Source organism: Giraffa tippelskirchi, chromosome 5 (genome assembly GCF_054371585.1).
Source record: "Giraffa tippelskirchi isolate mGirTip1 chromosome 5, T2T-mGirTip1v1.2.pri, whole genome shotgun sequence".
NCBI lineage: Eukaryota > Metazoa > Chordata > Mammalia > Artiodactyla > Giraffidae > Giraffa > Giraffa tippelskirchi.
Genome location: NC_137279.1, coordinates 156,943,146 through 156,958,020, shown reverse-complemented (window position 1 = coordinate 156,958,020; position 14,875 = coordinate 156,943,146). Strand labels below are relative to the sequence as shown.

The 14,875-nt window shown below is 44.2% G+C and overlaps 1 long non-coding RNA gene across 1 annotated transcript in view; it reads left to right on the top strand.

Moving 5' to 3' along the window:
• The window catches only part of LOC145505004 (uncharacterized), a 49,935-nt gene extending 38,830 nt beyond the window's left edge, over positions 1-11,105 (top strand). The window contains exons 5-6 of the long non-coding RNA XR_014052700.1: positions 9,302-9,354; positions 10,183-11,105. This is a non-coding gene — a long non-coding RNA (uncharacterized LOC145505004). The remainder of the gene's footprint in view (positions 1-9,301; positions 9,355-10,182) is intronic.
• Positions 11,106-14,875: the final 3,770 nt, after the last annotated feature.

Genomic DNA, 14,875 nt, shown 5'->3' with positions numbered 1-14,875 from the left:
CATAATTGAAAAAAAAGAAGTAGGGGGTCAGAGGAGACACAAAATTGAGAACTGCAGTTTCCATTTGCATAGAGAAAGGTCAAGGAAAATGTTATGCAAAAGGGGGCTTGATGGTCTAAAGTGGGAATTAGGAAAATCAGCTATTAAGATGAAAGCATTGTATGCATTATCTACTGCTGTGTAACAAAATGCCCCCAAATTGTGGCTTAAACCACAATATTTCATTCTTTCTCATGACTCTGTGCATTGGCTGGACTCTATAGGACAGTTTTTCTGGCACATGTGGTCCTGACCAGGTCACTCGTGTGGCTGCATTCAGCTGGGAGCCTTGGCATGGGCTGATGTCCAGGGTGGCTTCATTTTCATGCCTGGTGCCTTACTGAGAGACTGGAACATCTGTGGCTGACTGGGCCTCCCTTCCTCTTTCTCTCTCTCTGTGGGATCTTTCATCTGAACTTCTTTACATGGTGGCTGGATCCCAAGAGGGTGAACAGAGGCTGGAAGGCCTCTTAGGGGCTGAAAGTCACAATGTCTTTTCCACTGCATTTTGTTAATTAAAACTGATCAAAAAGTCAGCCCAGATTTAAGAGGAAGGGAAACAAACTTGACCTACTTCCTGTCCAGGGCTGGAGGGAATTGGTGGAGGCCATATTTTCAGACAGTCTACCACAGGCGTTAACGATACAGTAAGGCAGACATGTCTATGTGCTCCCACGCTGTCCTCCCAACTTGAGCCAAAATCACTAATTGCTCCCAGCACACTTACCTGCTGAGCCTAGGAGCTTCTCAAGCTTGTACTCCAGGCAGACTGACCAGATTCAGGGCAAGAAAGGAGACCCATTTGTCATCCCCAGACATAAAGGAATATAATAACCGCCAAAAAATGCATCTGTGATATGATTATATAAACTCTTTAGCTATTGTGTCTGGAGGTAAACTAGGGATGGAAAAAAGTGGTAGGATTCTGGATGATGCATCTCATCATACTTTTGTGATGAATGCGTACATGCCTGCTCAGTCTCTCAGGCATGTCCAACTCTCATGACCCCATGGACTGTAGCCCACCAGGCTCCTCTGTCCATAGGATTCTCCAGGCAAGAATACTGGAGTGGGTTGCCATTTCCTCCTCCAGGGGATCTTTCCAATCCAGGGTCTGGATCTTGCACTGCGGGCAGATTCTTTACCACAATGAGCCATCAGGGAAGTCCTTTGTGATGAATAGGCAGTTTTAAATGCCCAAGGGAAGTGAAAACTTTAAAAAGAATTATACTACAGAATAAAGATGTAAAAGGAAGAAAAACCTCTTGAGGAGGGTTTGGGTGAAGAGCAAGCATGTCTGACCTGGAGAGAAGGGAATTCAGAGAAAGCATAGAGAAGGAGGCAGCTGACACAGGCATGTCAGGAGGTTCTGGAGAGAACAATTTTGGTTTGAACTCAAGAGACTGTTCTTGGTTTCTGACCAGATGGGCTTGATACTCCCCAGCCCTGGGGCTTGGGGAAATCGACTAGCTGGGCTTAGAGGTACAACAGGTTGGAATGCAGAGGCAGCTTTATGCGTCCAGCTCAGCTAGCTGAATTCTACAGCAAAGCTCAGTACCTGTATTTGACCTGCTTCCAAGGGGTTTCAACCCCCAGGTGTACCATAATGTGTTAAAATCAGTTTTGGGCTCTAAACTGCTGAGAGTGTTCTATTTCAGACACCTCATCATAAAAGAAAGTTACAGAACAACAGTTAGGACTGAGCTCATAAGAACTGAGTCAAGAGAGGAGAAATCTAAGCTATTGCCTTTGGTGGTGTTGGCAGCTGAATAAATTAGGCACCAAAGCGAGGGGCCAGGGGGCTTCCTAAGAGATCTTGAACTTGTGGTGTCTCCTGACCATTTAAGTTTTAGGTATTCTGTCTTTTCTCTTCAGCAAAGCAAAATCTCAATGTAGAGGCACTGTGAGGAATTTAAGGCAAGGATGTCTCTCCCTTTCCTCTAGACAGCAGTGATGTGTTGGGAAGCACACTGGATCTGGAGTCAGGAGGGGTCTAACCCAAGGGGCATCTGTAGCATACAGTGGGTTTTGGTATCATCTAGATTTGGACTTGGAGCCAGACCTTGCCATTTCCTGGCTTGCTGGCCTGCCTCAGTCAGTAAGTTTGTAAGGTGGTAGTAATGATGTCTGCTTTTTGAAGTTTTCATGAAGTTAGTACCTGTGATAAAGGAGTAATAGCTGCAGAGCACTTGTCATCTAATACAGGCTTTTATCCTTAGTGTTCATCAGCCTGTGGACCTTCAGATAAATACATTTTTTTCTTAGCCAACGAATGTGAATTTTGCTGCAACTTAGTTAGAGGGAGCTAGTCCAGTTGCTGAGTGGTCCCAGATGTAGTGGTTGCCTACTCCCTCCCTAATGAGTAGGAAAAGATCCTTTTGTGTTGAGGTTTCAAATCGACCATCTACAAGGTCAGATTACTATAGGTTCTGGAATTCGGGGAAAACCTTGTCCCCAGATAAAATAGAAAATTGCATTTCCTGACATCACAGCTACTATCTGGGTTTCCTTCTACATCAGCTATCATATTATGGCTATTGTACCCTGTTAAAACATTTACCATAAACTCTCCCCTAGGGTATTTCAAGGCTCTCCCCATAAAACTTCCTAAGTAGGAAAATCCTCTGGGAATATCAAGATGGGTATGCATTAGGAGAAGGATTGGAATATTCCAGTTCATGGTTTAAGAAACCTTCCCTGGGGTAACTGAGATGGGGGGTGGGGCAAGATTCTTCACGAGGGTTTTTTATTGAGAGATTTCTTCTTTAGTGTTGGTATACGTGTAATGTTGTTCAAGTCCAAAATATTTCCTTATTGCATCTGTTGTGGTGTTTGTCAGTTGTGTCTGTCTGAGAGAGGCCCAAAGATCAGATTCTTTTCTAGACATTTTAGAAATGCTCTCTTTTTTATGGTTTCAAGATATTTGCCTTCAAGTTGCAGTTTCGTGACTGCCCACTCTGTTCTGATTGTGAGGACCTAAGATGTGATCTATTCATAGAGCGAACACTGAATGTGTCTTGTGAGCCAGGAGCTGCGCTAGACCTAGGAAGCAGAGAGCAGTGAGATGGGCCTCAGCCCTGAGGAACTCAGTCCAGTGAGCTTTGCACCTCCGGCCAAAGGCCATTCTTGTCCTCAGAAAGGCTGGCTAAACTATATGTACCTTATTAATTTATTGCCTGCATGAGATGTAGAGTAAATTATGTTCTACAACAGCTCAAACCCTAGCACTCAGTTGCCATATTTAGTTAGGGTAACACTAGATGTTGTAACAAGTAAACCCCCAAATATGCTGGACCAGTAGAATAGAAAATCATTTCTTGCTCACTTTCAGCCCAAATGTGAGCTTCTTTTTAGCAAGCTGCTCTTTTCCCAGCAGGGAGGTCTGGGAGGGTCTGTGATGGGACCCTCTGCTTTCTACCAGTGGATGGGAGAAGTGGGAATAGAGAAGAAACAACCATTTCTTAAATACACTGACCCAAGGTGACATAGAGGACTTCTGTTCCCATCCCATCAGTGAGAACAAGTCCCACAGTCATGTCAAGATGCAAGGGTGAAGGGAGGCTTGGCTTGGCAGTCACTTCCAGCAGTGTGGCTCCACGGTGGAGTGGATACACCATGGTTTCTGGACAACTAGCTGCCTTAGCCATTTCTGGTTTCCATGAATAGGTAAAAAAATCTGTAATGACCTTCCCACTGATTTGCCCATCTCACTCCTGTTTCTTGGTTTGCTTTGCTCCTGTGTTTTACTCCAGGATCATGTAACTCCCTTTCTAGTGTGATGGGATTAAAAGAACTGTGAACTGGATTCAGATGATCTGGGTTCTAGAATTATGAACACTATATCACAGGCTGATCTTGAGCAAGTCATCTTTCTTCCATGTGTTTCCCTTTATCTGTAAAATAAAGATATTAGTACCTACCATTCACATTCAAAGTGCCTCGCATAGGACCTGACAACTGGGAGGAAACTCAATGCATATTTACTTATTAATTGAGTGAATGGTGAAAGAATTTTTTATCAGCCATTTTCCCACTAGCTTCCACTGGTTCCTGTGGTCATATTTCTTGATGGTATTTAGGTATGTGGTGGGAGGGGATGGGAAGGGAATTGGAGTTTGCCCAGTGACTCAATAAAGTCACTGAAGGCAGGGACTATGTGTGAGCTCCCTTAAGTACATCCCACTCCTTAGTGTGTATATGCAGGGGATGCCTAGTAAGCCTGTGCTGGGTAAGTGAGTTTTGTCAAATTATGGGGAATGATTACACTATTATGCCTTCAAGGGACTGAACATTGAAGTTATGATCATAACTTCATACATCACAGTTATGGCCATAGGCTCGGGCTGGGGTCTCCCAACCCCTAAAACTCAGATTATTTTTGTTCTGTTTCCAAGGTGCAAGGCAACATTTCCAAGGTGGGAAAGTCAATATTGGTCCTTTCCTGACTGAAAATGTGAGAGGAAACTTCTGTTCACCAAGTAGATGGCTTTTGGCCTCCAGACTGACTTTGGAAGCCAAATTGCACACTTGAGTATTCAAAGCAGTAAGTCTTTCTAGCAAATTGTAAGCAACTGGTGCTGGGTTTGAGTTAGACATTGAAAGACTTGGTTTCAAATCCTGAATGTGCCACTAACTGAATAGGACTGAGTGTCAGAGTGGAAAGAGCATGAACTTAGCAGTTCAACAGCTCTAGCTTCAAATTTGGGTTTGTCAGGGAGGTTTTAGGCACCTCATTCAACCCTCTAAGCCTCAGTTTCCTCATGTGGAAAATGAAACCATAATCCTGCCACCCTCCTTTCTGTCTCCGTCACTCACAGGTTTGTTGAGAGGCAATTTAGTATAGTATAAATGTTGAATGATTAGGCTCTGGTGGCAGACATCCTAGCTCCCTGACAAGTTATAACTTTTCCATGCCTCAGTTTCCCAATCTATATAACGGGGACAATAGTGCTTCCTACCCTATATGCTATTGTGAGGATTAACTGGGTTAATTCATGTAAAATGCTTAGAAGAGTGCCTGGCACAAAAATAAGCAGTCAACTGTAATACATAATAATAGCTATTATATTACTATTATTATTTCTATTATCAAGAGAAATAAATGAATGTCGAGTTCTTTGATAATTTTAACGCCATAAATCTTAGGTTTCATTTCTAAAGCAATAGACCTTCCCCTGTATTCACCCAGATCTATTTTCTGGCCTCTTTGGAGTCATGGGAAATTTCTCAGCATCCAAGAGGCACTTGCTGGAATTTTATGCTTCTGGTTCCTGTGGCTGAGGGATGGTGGACTTCCTCCCCATCCAAGACTGCCCTCTGGTGCTTTTGCCCTGTTGGGCTTGGAATATGTGTTCCCTTCAGTGCAACTCCTAATTGTACTAACCAAGGCATTTCCCACCATGTGTTTACACTGTCCCTGGGGTGCTGGCCTCAGGACAGCACCACAGAGGAGAAAGCAGGGTTCCAGGACCTCTCTTAGTGTGAGACATCTTCTGATACTTCACCCTGGGAAACAGGGTGGAACATGGGGCTAGTGAGGGAAAGACCACACACTAGGAGGCTGAGAAAGTGGAGCTTAAGGTCTGATTAACTTGCGTTTGAATCTCAGCTTTCCCTTTCCAGGGTTATGTTACACTGGGTCATTGACTTCTCTAACTTGAGCCTTGGTGTGTTCATCTAGGAACTGGGGATAATAATGCCTACTTTCTAGAGTGGGGGTGAGCACTGGGTGCCATGGTTCAGTGTCTAGCATGCAGCAAGTTCCAAAATGTGAACTAAGCCCATGGGCTGAGGGTCAGTAAAGCCGCTGCTGCTGCTGCTAACTCACTTCAGTTGTGTCCGACTCTGTGCGACCCCATAGACGGCAGCCCACCAGGCTCTGCCGTCCCTGGGATTCTCCAGGCAAGAATACTGGAGTGGGTTGCCATTTCCTTCTCCAATAAAGCTGGCTTCAGATAAAACCTCTGCTACAAAAGTTCTGCAAGGCTTTGGGCAAGTCAGTTCATTTCTCTGGGTCTTAATTTTCTTCAACTGTAAAGTGGGTGTGGTGGCTTTAAACCATGTCAACTAAGTTGAAATCATTTTCCCCAGAATTTCCTTCCCTGTGTGGATCCCATTTCAAATTGGCTACAAGAGGAATCTGTGCTATTTTGGAAGGTGGCAGTGAAGTGGGAACCGGTTTTAGTGCAGCAGGCACTGTGACAGCGTGTGCTCATGTGTGCACCTATGCACACACACACATTGTTGCAGATCTGTTAGCTCAGCTCATTGGTGTGGCACTGCACCTGGACCCACAGCTCCTTCAGCTCCTATTACATCGTCCCGCAGCCCTTTCAAGTCTTGGGCCAGAGTGTGTGCAGTTGTACATGAAGGGCACAGCTTCTCCTTCACTGTGGTGAAGTGACATTAAGGTTGGAGGTGGTAGGAGACGGACACAGGCTCTGGTTCGTGCTCAAGAGTCCCTGTTTTCCATTCAGATTCCAGTGTGTCCTTACTTTCCATGGCTTCCTGTTCAGCATTCCTTCCCGACTTCTGGTGTCAGCTGCAGGCACAACACCTGACACAGACCCTTCTCTAGCAGCTTACCCATTGCAGAAGGTCTAATTTCTATGATAAACCCCTTATTCTATATCAAACCAGAGTGATTTCACTTCTCTGCTCAAATCCTAACTGACACAGTGGGGAAAGTAGCAGCAACCTCACAACACTACTTTAGGGATCAAATGAGATGAGGGACAAGAAATTGCTTTGAAAAGTACAATATGTGTTGTGGATATGTATGCCTTTTCAAAAACTCACATATAGACAAGTGACTTAATAAATTTCCATTTGTATTCGATTAAAATATTTCTTGGAGTTCCTTGGTAGCCCAATAATTAAGAATCCACTTGCCAATGCAGGGGACATGGGTTTGATTCCTGGTCTGGGAAGATTCCAAATGCTTCAGGGAAACTAAGCCCATGTGTCACAATTACTGAAGCCTTCACACCCTAGACCCTGTGCTCTGCAACAGAAGCCACTCCAATGAGAAGCCCTTGCCCTGCAACTAGAGTGTAGCCCTCGCTCATTGCAACTAGAGAAAGTCTGTGTGTAGCAATGAAGACCCAGAGCAGCCAATAACTAAATAAATAGTATTTCCTAAAGCAGAACTCCTGGTCTCCCCGATACCTGTTGCACTATCTTCTTTCCAGGTGCTCAAGCCCAAATCTTGGATCCTCCTGGACATCTCACTCTCCTACATGTCCTTTCTCATGTCCAGCAGCCAGTCAGCTCTCACCAGATCTACCACTAACTCCCTGGTCCAAGCCACCAGGCTCCTCATCAGAGTTGAAGTCTCCTTACCGGCCTCCCTGCTTCTAATCTGGCCCCAAAATGATCCAGTTAGAACCTGAGTTAGATCACACCCTTCTCCGCTCACAGTCTTCCAAGGGTTCCCCCTCTCAATGACCTCCCAGGTCCTGTCTCTCACTGTTTCTCTGAATCCATTGCTCACCACCTTTGCCCCTGCGCACTTTGCTCTAGCCACTGGCTTCCTCACCATTCTTCAAATGTGCTGAGTGTGAGCCTGTTCTGCAAACAGGACAAAGTGTTTCAGAGAGAAGGGACAAGTCTGGAATGATGGTTGTGTGGTATTACTGTTGGCTTAGACACATCTGGGGATGTCACTTGCCACCCGTGCACAAATATTTACTAGTAAACTCTATGACCACAGACCAAAGCTGGATGTCATTCTAGGAAGTGCTTTTCACCAGAAAATAAACACAAATTGAGGGCACTGTTAATCTTTCTGTTAACAGCAACAATTCCAATTTTAATTATTACAATCCACAATAACATCTCATGTCTCTGTGGATATCCAGGGATTTCAAAGTGCTTTCCTGTCCTTTATTTTATTTATCCTCCCAACAGCTCTAGAAGTTTGGTGTTACTTCTCTCCTTTTTACAGATAGGAAAACTGAGGTTCAGAATTGCCCAGCATCAAAGAGCCAGGAGTTGACAAAGCTCAATCTCAAAGGCAGGTTTATTGATGCCAGGCTTGAGATCCTCTTCTTTGTGCTATATTTAGAGCTACTTTTTGGGCCAGACTGATTCATATGTAGGGTCAGATGTGAGTGAAAAAACAGTTTTTTCCATTGCTACCACCCACAGTTCAAAATGTTCCCACTATGTCCAAATTTCCAAAAGTTTACACTTACTTTTAATGCAAATATCCCTGAGATTTGCATAAAGAGTACCTCTGCAGAGAAAATGGCTTTTTTTTTTTGTTATTGTTCTGTGGGGATTAGGAAGGAAAAGAAGGGAGGAGTATTGGGAAGCATGTTGTTCAGGTAATTGAACACATATATTATTGTCCTCATTTTATGAATGGTCAAGATGACTCAAAGTGTTTAAGTAGTAAGTTGGCAGGCAGCAAGACCATATCACGTCCGCCTTGTAAATGAGGGGCATTGGATGAAATATTGCTAAATTTTCTTCTAACACACCATGTGCCCAACTTGCTAAACCTTTACAGTGAAGTTGTGATGTGTGCTGTGTGCTCAGTTGTGTCTGTGTCTGCAATCCAATGGACTGTAGCCCACCAAGCTCCTCTGTCCATGGGATTCCCCTGGCAAGAATACTGGAGTGGGTTGCCACTTCCTCCTCCAGGGGATCTTCCCAACCCAGGGACTGAACCTGCCTCTCCTGCATTGGCAGGCAGATTCTTTACCACTGAGCCACCTGGGAAGCCCCTGGCACATAGTAGGTATGAATAAATGGCATGGGAGGTGGTTTGGGATGGTGATTAGGAACTCTGCGTGCGAGCATGCCGAGTTGCTTCAGTCGTGTTCAACTTTTTGCGACCCTATGGACTGTAGTCCTCAAGGCTTCTCTGTCCATGGGATTCTCCAGGCAAGAATACTGGAGTGGGTTGCCATGCCCTCCTCCAGGGGTTGTTCCTGACTGAGGGATTGAACCCATGTCTCCTGTGGCTCCTGCATTGCAGGCGGATTCTTAACTGCTGAGTCACCGGGGAAGACTGATTAGGAACTCTGCTCTGGCCCAAATCCTCCCTCTGCCACTTAATAGCTGTGTGACCTTGGGTAGGTCAAATAACCTCTCTGAGCCTACCTTTCCTCATATATAAAATGGAGATAATACTAACTTGTCCCAAGGATTAAATGAGATGATCCTCATAAAGGACCTAGCACAGCATAAAGGACCTGGCTTATTGTCATCATCAAGAAATTTTGACTGCTGTTATTGTTACTATTTTGTTTTTTAGTCCGCATGTATGCTGCTTTCGCTCCGAGAACAAGGGTGGTGATAGGAGCTGTGGTGAGTAGCAAATGGGAAGGAGGTGAACACCCCCATTTCCTTAGGGACCTTCATATTCAGTAAGGCCGTCTGCATAATGAGGAGGCCTCTCAGAAGTCAGCTGGACCCAGTGCCACCTCATTTTCTATCGGCTCAAGTTCCCTTGTGTGGTTTGGGTGAAGAAGCTGATGAATAGTGAGGAGAGCAGCTCAGGGCCCTGAAGTGGAGGAGGGAAGGGAGGGAAGGGGAGGAGAAGGGAACAGAGGAGAGCACTGGGCAGGTGGAGGAGACACACTGCTCATTGGATCTCAAGAAGTTTGGTGGCTTCTGTACTTACATTCCAGTGTTGGAGGCACAGGGGGCTTGGAGGGAGTGAAGTTCCAGGCTGACCATCACAGAGGGCAAGAGTGACAGCTGGGGGCTGCCATCTTTTTTCTTCTCGGGGCCTGAGGGGCAGAGCAGACTCTCTAGCGGTTTTGTGCTCTTTCCTGGGGACAAAGCATCCAAGGCCTTCAGGTCTCCCAAGCCTCTGGTCAGCAGAGGTGAGAAGGTACAGGAGGTGTGGAGTGGAAGGTCTCCTCTTCTCAGGGAGGAACTTCCTGTCGAGGGCCCGTGTGTGATGGGGCCTGATAGGCCTGCCTAGAGATAAGTGACCACCAGTGCTCTCAGAGCAGCTAAGGCAGCCCCCTCTCCTGGGCACAAATGAATGAGAAACGACCGGACTTTGGACTCCGAGTTACTTCCCACACTGATGCTATCCCAAGACCCTCCCAGGACATCACCTCAGGCTTCAAAGAGGGAGCTTAACTTTGAGGAATTTTTTGTTGCATTTTTCTTTTCTGATGCTAGAGATACAAGCTGCTGGTATTATTCAGCGAAAACAAGGCAAAAGACTGTTTACCTGGATGACAATAACAATGGAAAAGAAGAGAGCGTTTGACACCTAGAAGTAGTTCCGCAATAAATATTTGTTGATGGCTGAATAAGGCTCATACAGAGAGAAAACGACTTGCAAGAGGAAAAGAATCCTCAAAACTGTTACTGGTTGGTGATAGAATTAGTGGCGATTTTATATTTGCTGTGTCCTCTAGAGTTTTGTGTTGTGGTAATGAGAATATTATAATAGCAGGTAATTATGACCAAGAGGAAATCAGAGCAAAACTGAGGGGGTCATTTTCATATGAAGCAGAAGCCTGTCTGTAGATAATCAACAGTTCAGCTGTGGGAACAAAGGCCTGCTGAGGAGAGATGCATTTCTACACCAATTTCACCTCAGCTCTTTCTCCTCGTGAAGTACTCAATCTCTCCTTTCCGCAGAGGAGTGCAAACCAATCCCCTTCTCCCCCAGTTAATTATTGCCCAGTCTAAAATACTGCCAGTGTTGCAGAGGCAAGATTTTGTAGTTGTTGATTAAGACATGCGAATTGGGACTTCTCTGGTGACCCAATGGTTCAGAATCTGCCTTGCAATGCAGGAGACATGGGTTCAATCCCTGGTGGGGGAACTAAGATCCCACATGCCACAGGGCAGCTCAGCCCATGTGCCACAACTACTGAAGCCCAAGTGCCCTAGAGCCTGTGCTCCACAATAAGAGAAGCTGTCGCAATGAGAAGCCCGCACACAGCAACTAGAGAAAGTCCTTGCGAAACAATGAAGACCTAGTGCAGCTTAAAAAAAAAAAAAAGACATAATGCTTTAGAGTAGACAAATGATTTGCATGCTTTAAATTCTACTGTTAAAAAAACAAATTACCACTGTGAAAAAAAACAAAACAAAACAGCAACTCGAGGTATATTTTTTTCAAAAAGCATTTTCTCCTGATTTTAGCATGGGGTTAGAACTAGATAAAATTTTCAGTAAACCGGCCTTTTACTGTGAACTGGCACAGTCCACAGGACATAGATTGACTTTGTCCAACCAGAGACAGCCTAGATTTGGGGAAATCCTCTCCTAGGCCTCTCCCTGTTCTTTTATGAGGAGCTGGTTCTGAAATATTTACTCATTATCTTCTAACCCATAGCCCTGTGGGCTAAAATAAAGCCTGCCAAGGGAGCTGTGGCTGTTTTAGGATTAAACCAGAAGAGCCTGGCTCCTGTGCTATCAGGTGACAAGATTCAGAGACCAGATGGGATTGTCTTCTCCCTTTCCTAAGGCCTGGTCACCAGGGGGATACGATCACTCTGGCTCACATAGGCACAACACGAGCAAAGTGGCGTTTAAAAAAGAACTCTATCACTTTTCCTTAAACTGCTCAGAAACCCTCTTAGTCACAGGTTGAAGTACTTGAACTTTTGACTAAGGAATAGGTCTGAGAATTCCTCATCTAGGGAGATTCCTAGAATGCATTCTCGGCATCAGGGAATTCCCATTCCATCCTTATTGGGCAATTGCCACAGGGATCTGTGTTTTATTCCTGGCTCTGCCCTTGTCTTACTGGATGATGCTTCTCAAGTCATTTTGCTTCTTTGGGCCTCAGTTTTCCCATCTGTAAAATGGGTACAATAATCTTCATCTCATAGTTTTGCTATGCAGATGAAATGAAATAAAGTAGGTTAGAGGGCCTGACCAGTGGGGAGTGCTCAATTATTTTAACTCTCTTCCTTTTTTCTTCCTCTGCAAAGAATTAGGACAGCACCTAATGTACTTAGTACTGTCAGCTGCTGCAACAACCTATGCTGAGTCCCTCCACATAGAACGCCTGAATCAGAACTTTAATGTTAGGTGAACTCGGGTTCTGCTTTAACAGTCCAGGAGCTCTGAGTCATGCTTCATCAAAGATTTATTGCAGGAGCTCTTTGGGAAGGACTTGAGCTGCTTTGGGTGATGGGGGCCACACCCTGATGCTTGAGAGTTAGTGACAGTGGTTGCATTTTGCTGTTGGTTTGTTTGTTTTAAAATATCCACATCCTGTCCCACAGCTGGGGCATAAAATCAAGCTTTAGTTGTGGGATTTTTGTTTACTTTATTCACTAGCTGGGCTGGTCAGGAGTTTAACTGAGGTCAATGCCTTTACATTGCCTGGATTCTGCAAAGAGACTACAGCAGTTTTCTGGCTACTAAATCTACTGGTATCAAAAAAGGAACTAAAAAGAAAAGTTGACCTACACAGTCTAGTTGCTTTTGGGAAAAATTCACTGTTTTGCTTAAAAAATTACAACAGACTTCCAAATGTTTATATATTTTTAATTTGCCCAGGCAGCTTTGGCAATGGGGAGATTTGCAGAAAAAAATCGTTAAAGAAACAAATGTGGCAGCTCTTACAGCTGCAAATCATTGATCAGCTCTACTTAGAGAGAAGGAAAAAGGAAAGAGAAAGAGAAAAAAGAAAAAGAACGATTAGCCTTCTTGCCAGAGGACGAACTCCCTGTCAGTTCCTATAAAGTCTTTCTCACGTCCTTTCAGAACATTTCCGAGGTCTGGAAAGTATTTGATTTGTAAAGGCTGAGAGGAGACAAAATAGAGCTTCCCAAAAATATTTTCCAAAACTTAATGACACTCTATGCTATTTCTGTGATAAACAATACATGTTCATTAAAGAAAAATAAGAAAACATTGAAAAGAAGAAAGGGTAAGAATTCCTGGCTGTCCAAACACAGCTATTATTGACACTTTCATGTCCTTTCTAGCATATGTTTCTTCATTTGTTTCTCATAGGTATAATGATGGGGTGTGTACATTTTTGTGCTCCATCTTTCACTTAACAGATAATAGCATTTATGGAAGCCTTGCTCTGTGCCAGGTACTGTCTGCTGCTACTCAGTGTCTCTAAGCCAGTCTGACATTCTCACATGTCCATCATCACCATCAGCTCCATAAACGTGGTTAAGTTCCTGTCTGTTTCTTTGGCATCACGTTGTGTTAAAACAGCTGGATGGAGTTTCACCCAGTTTGAAGGGTATTTGAGGATGGTCTTACTTCAAATATGAGCTGCATAACATAAAACTTTCACCGCAGAAAGCCTCGAGTGGAGGGGGGCCTCAGCTTTTTGGTTTCTTCCCAGAGGGAGTACTGGGCCACTTCATTCAGAAGATTTCACTGAGTTCAGTTCAGACATTTATATTTTCAAAAGTTTGTCATAACTTTATAGGTGTGTTCAATATATTTCAAAATAATATTTTTCCCAGTGGGTATATGTAACAAATTATACCTGACCTAATGCTCTCTAACAGTGAAGGCAACGGCACCCCACTCCAGTACTCTTGCCTGGAAAATCCCATAGATGGAGGAGCCTGGTAGGCTGCAGTCCACGGGGTCTCGAAGAGTCGGACACGACCGAGCGACTTCACTTTCACTTTTCACTTTCATGCACTGGAGAAGGAAAAGGCAACCCACTCCAGTGTTCTTGCCTGGAGAATCCCAGGGACGGGGGAGCCTGGTGGGCTGCCGTCTACGGGGTTGCACAGAATCGGACACGACTGACGTGACTTAGCAGCAGCAGCCACAGCAATGCTCTCTAAAGTCAGTATTAATTCAATGTCCAGAAGAATTTTTTTAAAAAGAGAACTTTAAAAGAACCTAACATGTCAGTCGAATGGGATAGATGTTTGAAATCCAGTGGAGACATGCAATGAGAAGTCTCATGGCAGTGGTCCAAGGGCACCTGGAGCAGACATCCAACCTGGGAATGTTGAAATACCCACGTTGATAGGTACTCACCCTTCAGAGCAGTGAAACTGAGGTACAAAGAGAATCATCTTTGATGTCAATTGGGAGAGACAGGCCACTGGGTTAAGCAGCTAAGAATATAAATCCACAGTGGTTTCAAATATGAAGTTTAACCCTAAATTCCTCTGGGCAGATACTCCAAGATAGAACGATGAAGCTGCCTCTCCCATGACAACTCTACATGAAGGATGATTTGGGGTGAGACATGAAGATGTGTTTCTGTACACTCCAATCCATAGGAAAACACACAAAAACATTTTTTTACAAAGTAGAAAATTATTAAAGATATTTTCCAATTATTATGACTCTACACATTAATTTTTGAGTAACTTCTATTAAACAATGATGCTCCTGGGCAATTTCATATAATACAGCTTGAAATGATAATAAGGACTACACTTGTTAAGGTAAAACCCCTCCTAATATTGGATTGGCAAAAAAGTTCATTTAGATTTTTCTGCACAATGTTATGGGAAAAACTAGAACAAACTTTTCGGCCAACCCAATACTAAAAAATATGCTAGATGACATGCTTAGTATTGCATGCTTCATTTCAAATACTCTCTACTGCAATCTTTATTATCATGTGATAGATACCATTATGATCCCTATTTTCTAGATCTGGGTCAGGACTGCTGCTGCTTCTGCTAAGTCTCTTCAGTGTGTCCGACTCTGTGTGACCCCATAGACAGCAGCTCACCAGGCTCCCCCGTCCCTGGGATTCTCCAGGCAAGAACAGTGGAGTGGGTCAGGACTAGGGTGAGGCAAGTCCATTTCCCAGGGTATGCATTTAAGGAGGCACTCTCAGGATCCTTAAACTTTTCCATGAGTACAAACTTTGCCATGCAAACTTTCCTCAGTTACCTCACCCTAGTCC